Raw genomic sequence first — 10789 nt, 5'->3', positions numbered from 1 at the left:
ATTCACGCAGGACCTGCAGGAGTTATTTGCTGTAATTGGAATGAAAGAAAGAAATTCTGTCACTTGGTGTTATTTTAATTCATGAAACTGTTGGTAGCAATACAATATGAGTTCTAACAAATAAACATACAACAACCAAACAAAAAATTACATAAATAAATAAATAAATAAATAATAGTATACTTATAAATAGATTATAGGCAATTATAAAACTGTTGGTAGCAATACAATATGAGTTCAAACAAATAAACAATACAACAAATAAAATACATAAATAAATAAATAAATAATAGTATACTTATAAATAGATTATAGGCAATTATAAAACTGTTGGTAGCAATACAATATGAGTTCTAACAAATAAACAATACAACAAAATAAATAAATAAATAAATAAATAAATAAATAAATAAATAAATAAATAAATAAATAAAAGTATACTTATGAATAGATTTTAGGCAATTATAAAACTGTTGGTAGCAATACAATATAAGTTCAAACAAATAAACAATACAACAAATAAAATACATAAATAAATAAATAAATAATAGTATACTTATAAATAGATTATAGGCAATTATAAAACTGTTGGTAGCAATACAATATGAGTTCTAACAAATAAACAATACAACAAAATAAATAAATAAATAAATAAATAAATAAATAAATAAATAAATAAATGTATACTTATGAATAGATTTTAGGCAATTATAAAAATAAATTAGTACTCTAAACCATTACAATTATGCATTTATGCAAACAAACAGGCTGTACACTTTTACGTTTTATTTCTATACTTTTTTATTTAATTTATTAAAATGTCAATTCAGCTATCTATTTTAATCCAACTCCCATCTGTTTGGCTGGATGCCTTTTTGTGGCAGCTGAAACTGGTGCCTCTTCGTTTAAGTACACTTTGTACTCCATTTTTATCCTTTAAAAAGAAGCAGGTTAGGGTTATTGTTAGTGTGATTGGCAAACATAATGTGTTTTCTGCAATGTTAGAGTAAATTTAATTAGTAAATTATTATAAACATTTATTAAGCATTTTAAAAGAAAGATATAAATGCAAAATTTGAATTAGATAATACATTGCTGTCAAAAATGTATAGGTCTATATTATACACGTAAAATATAATTACAATATTTTAAGTTATTATAATGACTACTACTAATATATGTGTGTGTTTTATTTGGCAAAATGGATTTGAGTAGACACATTAAAACAAACATTCTTTATAAACAGACTTTTTTCTTTAAGAAAATAAATTCTTTGTTCGTGGAATACATGTGTTTTAATAAATCTCTGCTTTACAGGTTCATACAGTCATGCTGCGTCCCAATTCGCATACTATCCGTCCTAAATAGTATTTGAAAGTAGAATTAGTATGTCCCAAATCGTAGTATGTTGAAAACAGTATGCCAAAGGTTCCCGTATGGTTTACTATTTCCGGTAAAAACTCGAAGTGTACAAGTGTACATATTATAACCGCTGATATTGCCCACTATGCATTGCGCTTAGGACATAAATTTGATTTAAAACTACAAACGCGGGTGAAATGAGTAAATAAACTACAAACATGATGGATGCGCGAGACCAACCATCAAGTAGAGAGGCTTCAGTAAAGATGTTTGTATGACTGTTATTTAATATCTAGCCCACTGGAACATGTTTTAATCGCCTTTTCAGTGTTATATTTCATCTGCAACAACAATACTGAACTTATATAAAGATGTGTTTGGACATTAACGTCTGAATGCAGAATTATCCAAACACCTGAGGAGATTTCTCTGCATGAAAGACTCGTGAATGGGAGATTAACCTGCTGCTGCTGCTTCTCCAATAAGGTAGGGAATTAAATATGAAAGAAATGTGGATAATGTGTGGATGATTGACAGGGCTCGTAACGAAGCAACACAACGATTTGTTAACGAGGAAGTAGTATGTCCCAAAAGCTGGCATACTCTTCTGTTACACACTCAAACGTGTGTACTTTTCCTTCACAAAAAAGTACATACTTTTAGGGTGTAGTAAAAGTATGCGAATTGGGACGCAGCAATAGTCTTTCACTCTTAAAAAGACGCTCGTTTTCGCCACCTACTGGCGTAACAATGTAGTTTACATTATAAACTCCGGTAAAATGAATCATTCTGACAAAAGATTCGATTCATTGAGATGACTCGCTTCACGTCGCTGATTCGAATGCACGTCAGTCAACTTTCACCAACCGTCTTCTGAAGGTAAAGTACTTTCCCTAAGTTATTTTATCGTTAAAGTGCTATAATTACTGATATGTTTTAACGTTAAATCAGTAAATTGCTTTGTAACACCAAAAAAAAAATGCTTGTTTTCTTTTAAAGTCGAGATCACATTAACAATACTAGTACATTGCTAACGTAATATAACGTACCCAGGCCTACTACCGCCGGCGCCTATTATATCAAAACTTTTTTTTTTTTAAATTTATCGTTGTTAACAGAAACAGTGTTTTGTATTTTCACTGCTTATAATTGATGCTAATGTTGTTTTTTTGTTACCTCAGAAATAATTTTGATCGCCGGCAGCAAACTACCCTCTGGCAGGTTGACATTAAGGTAAAATTGTTGTCATGGTTACAGTCAGCTGAAGCTACCAGATAAACGAATGATATATATTTGTGTGTGTGTGTGTGTTTGTCTGTCTGTCTGTCTGTCCGTATTTCTATCTTTAAAAATGGGCAAAACATGGGTCCTATTGGATTGAGGAGGAGCCAACGACCTATGACATTGTTCCTAAAAAGAACCTACAGAAAAAGAACTTTGAACTTGGGGATGTTGTGGATGTTGCCTATAAGGATTAAAGTTCACCAGCCACAGTTATAGACCGTTTCTAAGGTATTTGTAAAGGTTACAAAAATCTGTGTTTTTGAAACTAATGACGACAGCATAAGTCAATGATTTATTTAAATTATTTAGCCTGACATGTTTACTGTTCCAAAATATTTTAAATCTTTCCTAAAATAAAATATATTGTGTTCAAGTTCTTGTTTTTTTACTCAGATATTTAAAAATAACTTATTTTAGAGCAGTAATCACAATATCGTGATATTTTTATCCAAGGTTAACATACCACCAGAAACTTATACCAGCCCATGCCTAATCATGATTGAAGATATGCATTTTTAACTTGAGTATTTATTTCTCTTTAGAGAACAAAGAAAATCTCAGGAGGAGGATGTTGACACAGTACAGAAGAAATTTCCAGATGTACCAATAAAATATATCAGGGCAGCACTCGGAAAAATTAAATGATGAGCACAAGTTACGAGTAAGGTAATAATTTGCGCATGCACGCACACACACACACACACACACACGTATGGACCCTTTTCACGTTTGCGTGTTTCTCAGCAGCAGAAATCATCATAGTTGAGTAAACTCAGAGCACAGTAAATGGGAGAGTAGCCTACAACAATTTTTTTTTTACAATTCTATTTGCTGAAATAATAAAAGAAAAACTCCAGGATGGTGTTATCAAGACTTTCAGAAAAAGGAAAATAAAATAGTGTGAGCCTGATAACGGCAGCCAGAAGAGGGAATAATGTCAGATCTACTGTCCTGTCCCCATAGACACTTCATTAAATACTCCTCGCATAAGCGATCATTCGTTTTTTGTAATTTGACGCAAAGATTATATTACACATAAATACTTATAAATGTACATACATAAAAAAAAATATATACTTTTTTTTTTTTTTTTTAAGATTTTTTTTCTACTTTTTTTAAGATGCTAATGACTATTTAACACATCATAACAGTCTTGTGAAAAGGGTCCATTGGTTGTTTATGGGGATTCATAGCTGTAATGGTTTTTATACAGTACAGACTGCATTCTGCCCTACACCAACTATACCACTTACAGGAAACTTTCTTTACTTTTTTTTTTTTTAGGAAAATGGAGTAAATGCAGCCTGCTGTGAATTGGATTCTGCTTAGGTTTACTTTTTTTATTTTTACAATTTTAATAAATAATTTGTGAAAATACATTGTTTCGGTGCGAAATTTCTCTAACTTCTTCATATCTATCCAGCACAATAATCCTGCTGGAACTGTATATTTTAATAGACCGTGTTTCTTTCATTATGTTTCAAAATGAGCTGAAAATCCTGTGGGAAATCTGCATAATATTCCTGCAGGATTCCTGCTGGTTTTTTTGTAAGGGACCCAAGAATTTAACTTCTTATTAGTTACTCATCCTCATGTTTGCCAAACCCTTGAGATTTCTTGAACAAAAACTAAGATGTTTTAGATGAAATCTGAATGATCTCCCTCATCCTCCATATAGCGATGGTCCTGATGCGCTCAAAGTCCAGAAAAATACAACAACAAATCCTCAAAACAGACCACATGCCTTCAGGGGTTCAATCTGGATGTTACCAAGCCACGAGAAAAAATTTGTGCAACACAAAAAACTAAATTAATGACTTTAATTCAACAGTTTCTTCTCCTCAGTGTCAGTATAGTGTGTGTATATTGGTTGAACTAAACCTTTAATTGTAAATGTTGCAAGACCCGACTGCAAGGACCTGACAGCCAGATTACTGTGAAAACAGGAAAACAAAAAAAGACTGGAAATCATTTCTGATCCTCTTCATATTTGTTTACTGAAGATCAATAAATCATTTTTAACACTGTCAGGCAGTCTGTTTCAACATTCAACAAACTCTTATTCATACTTTCACATACTAATCAACAAAGACTTATTTATTCAGATCATAGACAGACCCAAATCACACGACTGCTGTTCTGTCAGAAATCCTAAAATATCAGTGCAGCACAAACACATAACCAATATTTTAGAACCAGGTATTCTTTCATTTTTATGTCAAGGGACCTTCTTAGGGTTCATTCACTTTATTTTTCAAGGTCCAAATAAAAGTATAAATGTACTGAAACCAGGTTGCGTTTTTTCAGTTCTAAACTATTTAATTCATTTATTATATTGAGCAGAATAACTAAGCTACCTTTATAAATAACTATATCATGAAATATAAATGCAGTCACTGGCCACTTTATTAGGTACACCTTACTAGTACTGGGTTGGACCCCTTTTGCCTTCAGAACTGCCTTAATCCTTCGTGGCATAGATTCAACAAGGTACTGGAAATATTCCTCAAAGATTTTGGTCCATTTTGACATGATAGCATCACGCAGTTGCTGCAGATTTGTCGGCTGCACATCCATCATGTGAATCTCCTGTTCCACCACATCCCAAAGGTGCTCTATTGTATTGAGTTCTGGTGACTGTGGAGGCCATTTCAGTACAGTAAACTCATTGTCATGTTCAAGAAACCAGTCTGGGATGATTCAGGCTTTATGACATGGTGCGTTATCCTGCTGGAAGTAGCCATCAGACGATGGGTACACTGTGGTCATAAAGGGATGGACATGGTCAGCAACAATACTCAGGTAGGCTGTGGCGTTGGACATGATGCTTAGTTGGTACTAATGGGTGCAAAGTGTGCCAAGAAAATATCCCCTACACTATTACACCACCACCAGCAGCCTGAACTATTATAATTAGTTTTTTTTTCAGGGTTTTTGCCTTTAATTGACAGGACAGTAGAGATTATAGACAGGAAAGCATGGGGAACAGAGAGAGGGGAAGGATCGGCATAGGACCACGAGGCGGGCCGCCGCGAGCACTGGAGTGCATGTGTAGACGCATTAACCACTACACCACTGGCGCTGACCCAGCTTGAAGTATTGATACAAGGCAGGATGGATCCATGTATTCATGTTGTTGATGCCAAATTCTGACCTTACCATCTGAATGTCGCAGTAGAAATCAAGACTCATCAAACCAGGCAACGTTTTTCTAATTGTCAATTGTCCAATTTTGGTGAGCCTGTGCAAATTGTAGCCTCAGTTTCCTGTTGTTAGCTGACAGGAGTGGCACCCGGTGTGGTCTTCAGCTGCTGTAGCCCATGCGCCTCAAGGTTGGACAAGTTGTGTGTTCAGAGATGCTCTTCTGCATACCTCCGTTGTTGAGTTACTGTTGCCTTTCTATCAGCTCGAACCAGTCTGGCCATTCTCCTCTGACCTCTGGCACCAACAAGGCATTTGGATATTTTCTCTTTTTTTTTTAGACCATTCTCTGTAAATCCTAGAGATGGTTGTGCGTGAAAATCCCAGTAGATCAGCAGTTTATGAAATAGTCAGACCAGCTCATCTAACACCAACAATGCCACGTTCAAAGTCCCTTAAATTACCTTTCTTCTTCATGCTGATGCTCAGTTTGAACTGCAGCAGATCGTCTTGACCATGTCTACATGCCTAAATGCATTGTGTTGCTGCCATGAGATTGGCTGATTAGAAATTTGTGTTAACAAGCAGTTGGACAGGTGTACCTAATAAAGTGGCTGATGAGTGTATATCTTTACTGTAAAATAAAATGACTCATTCTATAAAATACCACCCACCCCTACTCTAAACATTTTCCTTAAAGGAAGAGTTCACCCAAAAATGAAAAATTGCTGTGGATTTAATCACCCATAGGCAATCCAAGAAGTAATTTTTTTTATTGAAGTAAAGTTGGTTTTATATTTGCACATTCAGACTTTTGGGTTTAATAAAAGTAGAATTTAAAAAGGCTAATACAGAAATAATCAAGAAGTAATGTTACAGTATGAGCACAAAGTATATTGTATTTGTAACTTTAACTTGGCATTTTAAAATGGCTAATAAACACGACTATCTCTATGGAAGGTTGTGGCATCCTCATTCATGTGATGAACCTTCTACAAATGAGCAGCTCCCATCAGAACATGAATAAAAATATAAATAATCTCATTTGAATGCATAATGTGTGTGATATGTGCCATTACAGATGTGGTTGGCTGCAATGCAGCTGTTGATTTTTAACAAATCCACAACGTATGACACAGTCCCTATATTGTTTCCCATGCTATATTGAATATACAATAGAAATTGCATGACTTAGACGACATTAGCCCTGTTTAATTGACTGTGCACAATGGTGTCCTTTCTCAGTCATTGGTTGCTAATATGAATTCCCTGTTCAAAAATATCAAAGAATATTTTTGTGAAATTTGATTAAGAAGTTGAAAATCTGAATGTGCGAACTTTACCCCAATCCTCTTTTTCATTTAGAAGACTTCTAGCTGTGGCGGTGTTCATATGTCATTAAAGAAACAATCGTTCTGTGCAAGAAACCGAACATCATAATTAACGTTACTAATATTACCGATAATCCACAGCCTCTGCAATCTGCAGTGTGAGCTTGTTGTGGCATAATAACATACACAAACTCACAAATGTGCTGATGCCGTCCGTTTACAATGAAGAGTGAAGACCAGTGTTTTGTTCAATTATTTGTGTATGTTGAATTTTCAGAACTCAGATATTTGTTAAGCACCATTTTTTTGTGGCAAGACGCAAAGCTGCAGAATTTCATGAATGTGCTCAAAACCATTTGATGAGCTTGTGAATTAAAGTAATAATTATAAAATAATAATAATAATAATAATAATAATCAGTTTCTTGCACAGACCAGTTATTTTGATTATTATTATTTTCATTATTATAACCTCAATGTATTGTCAGAAGCCGTATTAACTAAAAACTGACAATACCTAATGTGCTACTAAATAAAATCAATACTGAATCAAGATGTAAATAGAGAGGTCTAAGCATGGCATCAAATACCTTTTAGACCAGGGGTGCCCAAACTCGGTCCTGGAGGGCCGGTGTCCTGCAGAGTTTAGCTCCAACTTGCCTCAACACACCTGCTGGGACATTTCTAGTATATCTAGTAAAGCTGCGGTCACACTTGACTTTTCCTCCCATAGACTTCCATTCATACGCACGCGAATGCGTCAGACCTAAAACGCAAGGTCACGCGTCAAGTTTCGCAGGTTGCTGCGGTGCAAAGTTCAAGTTTGGTGAACTCTGACCTGCGAAATCGCATCACTTGACTGCGTGAGACCAATCGAGGATCAAAACATGACCTCTCTGGACAGAAATTTAAAACATGGAGCGATCGCTCGCTTTTTAATGTTTAAACATCTTGTTTAATCCCGCCCCTTTTTGCAGCGCCATACGATAGAATTTCGCACACACAAAGCCCAGTGTGACCGCAGCTTAAGAGCTTGATTAGCTGGCCCAGGTGTGTCTGATTGGGGTTGGAACAAAACTATGTAGGACACCGGCCCTCCAGGACAGAGTGTGTGCATGCCTGTTTTAGAGGAAAATGGAAATAGAAGGGAAACAGACTTTGGCATGGGAAAGTTTTGCCAAACATTAATAAACACTTACAACACAGCTACAATATACACATTATTGCTGGGCTTGGGGGTTAACATTTTGAAATCCAAGAGACAGTACCTGGACAGTGTTCGACATCAAAGCTCGATCGTTTCTCCTACGCTGTTTTTGAGCTTCAGATCTCTTTCCTTTACGAGGCATTCTTTAAAACAATTAAAATATGAAACACAACAATTAGTTGACAGATGTATCTGTTAAACTCACTTATCTGACTACACTAAACACAGGATCCTAAGACATTTTAAAACCAGGTAAAGATTACAATTTTTTGAAGGAAACAATTTATTTAAGGTTTTATTGTAAGCCCGCTTCAAATTAAGTGGTGCAAGAATTTTGAGAAATATTCAAAAAACATTTTTTTTGGAATTAAAAAGAATTTTAACAAAAATGTTATGGTCATTTTTGTACTTCAAAGAAATGTTGAAGGGTGACACGGTGGCGCATTAGGTAGTGCTGTTGCCTCACAGCAAGAAGGTTGCTGGTTCAAGCCTCGGCTGGGTCAGTTGGCGCTTCTGTGGGGAGTTTGCATGTTCTCACTGCGTTCGCGTGGGTTTCCCCCACAGTCTAAAGACATGCGGTACAGATGAATTGGGTAGGCTAAATTGTCTGTAGTGTATGAGTGTGAGTGAGTGTGATTACAGCTGGAAGGGCATCCGCTCCGTAAAACATGCTGGATAGATTGGCAGTTCATTACCCCTGAATAATAAAGGGACTAAGCCAAAAAGAAAAAATGAATGAATGAGAAACGTTTAAATAAAATGTTAAAGCTTTGTAATGTTACATCATAAACTCATTGCTTGAATGTTTTGCATCACATTTTTAATGTCTGATACCGGATGGCTTGAAAATTCATGTTATGCTTGTGGCTGCATCCACAAATAAAGGAGCATGATGTTAACAAAAAGTGCTAATAGTTTTATGTATATTTGATGCTTAAATAACATGATGATGATGTGCAATAGTGTAGTTGTGTACCATTTTAAACACATTTTTTCACCCCTTAGGAGGCAGATGTAAAGGGTAAGGAAAGTGGTACAACATATAGTTGGGACTGTTTATTTGTGAAACTTTAAAAAAATAAATCAACTTTAATGTACAAAATAAAATTTATTTAAAAATCTTTAATTTGGCACAGAAAAACTAACTTAACCAACAAAAGGGAACTTTCATACCACACTGAACGATGTTTGTTCTCGTTTTGAACTCAACTTTGTTGAATTTCAGAAAAGAAAAATGAATAGTAATTTTAAATTTTGTACTAATAATGAGAGTTGTACTTCTGCTCTGGTCCTAGACCTTTTCAAGGCCTCAAAGAGCAAATTAACTCTTTAACTTCCCCACCAAGAAAAAAATGTTTGGATTGCATTTCTTAACTCCCAATGTCACTAGTTAACACACTCATTGCATTTTTTTACACATCCCATCATTTCTAAAATATCAGCCTCTACCAAATGGTTGATATGTCAGTTTATGGTCAAAGTACCAGAATTAATACATATACTAGGGAAAATCTGAAATTATGAAGTGTAAGACCAGTTTATTTTAAAAGAATATTCAAAATAAAACACTTTTGAATACTAAATCTTTTATTTTTTGTAATAAAATATTTCAAATTCTCATTTAACATGTTTTCTTGTTTTTTTTTTTTTTTAATAAAACGAAAATAAAGTGAATTAGTGCAACAGAATTATGTTTGTTTATTTTATTTTTTTTGCAAATCAACAATACTGTGTGTTGCTCAATCTTTAATTTGGCTTTAACAGTCATTACTTAAAACAGTCAAAACATGGTCAACCGTTTGGTAGAAGGGCAGTCAAAGGGTTTTCATAACCTGAAAAAAAAACTGATTAAATGTAATGTAAAGAAGAGGCTTCACTCTGAAAAATCATCAAAAAATACTAAAATATTCCTACCAACAAAGACTTGTTAATCCAATTCAATTCAGCAGGACATCCTCAATTTAAGGTAACATGCACGTACTTTGAAAGGTCCCCTGATGTATGAACCTCTAAGCCTGAAAAGATGATACTTGTAAACTCAAGAATAAAAATGTATAAATACTCTGTAAACATAGCGAAAGTCTGGACATTGCTTTAATTATCATTATTTTTTAAATGTAATTTCATGTCTTACATTTTATTTAGTCCGTTAAGTTAATTGATTGGTTAATTATTTGAAGATCAGTCAGCATCTTTCTCACCACCAAGAACAGCGCAGTGGTGGCCAGGCAGGGGTCCTTATTTCCCAAGTCAATGGTCCTGACTGTACATCGGTCGAATAGGATCTGCATTAACAGCATATGATATGATACAGTTAGTTCTCAATGACCCAAAACCAGCAGATTACTAGAAAACTAGAGTCCCTTGTTCTTCTTTTATGCTAATACGGAAAATAGGCATGCGCAGTCCGCGACCTCCTACAATTACAGAATAAGAGTTTTTTTTTTTAAAGGCCCGTTGCCTTA

At 34.6% G+C, this 10789-nt stretch overlaps 2 long non-coding RNA genes across 4 annotated transcripts; one reads left to right on the top strand and one right to left on the bottom strand.

Annotated features, from left to right (window-relative positions):
* Window positions 1-709: 709 nt before the first annotated feature.
* On the bottom strand, window positions 710-10755 carry LOC130242877 (uncharacterized). 2 transcript variants are annotated; one of them, XR_008839101.1, is made up of 5 exons: window positions 10459-10755; window positions 10239-10339; window positions 8386-8467; window positions 4528-4580; window positions 710-934 (listed from the first exon to the last, which is right to left on the bottom strand). It is a non-coding gene; the product is annotated as an uncharacterized LOC130242877 (long non-coding RNA). The 2 variants fall into 2 exon arrangements; XR_008839100.1 differs by lacking the exon at window positions 710-934 and having other exon boundaries at window positions 4453-4580.
* LOC130242878 (uncharacterized) lies at window positions 2188-4018 on the top strand. Of its 2 annotated transcripts, XR_008839103.1 has the most exons (5): window positions 2188-2241; window positions 2544-2595; window positions 2748-2874; window positions 3189-3312; window positions 3931-4018. It is a non-coding gene; the product is annotated as an uncharacterized LOC130242878 (long non-coding RNA). The 2 variants fall into 2 exon arrangements; XR_008839102.1 differs by having other exon boundaries at window positions 2544-2874.
* Window positions 10756-10789: the final 34 nt, after the last annotated feature.

Source organism: Danio aesculapii, chromosome 16, assembly GCF_903798145.1.
Source record: "Danio aesculapii chromosome 16, fDanAes4.1, whole genome shotgun sequence".
Taxonomy (NCBI): Eukaryota; Metazoa; Chordata; class Actinopteri; order Cypriniformes; family Danionidae; genus Danio; species Danio aesculapii.
Note: the sequence above shows the minus strand (reverse complement) of the source record. Positions and strands in the feature narration are given on the sequence as shown.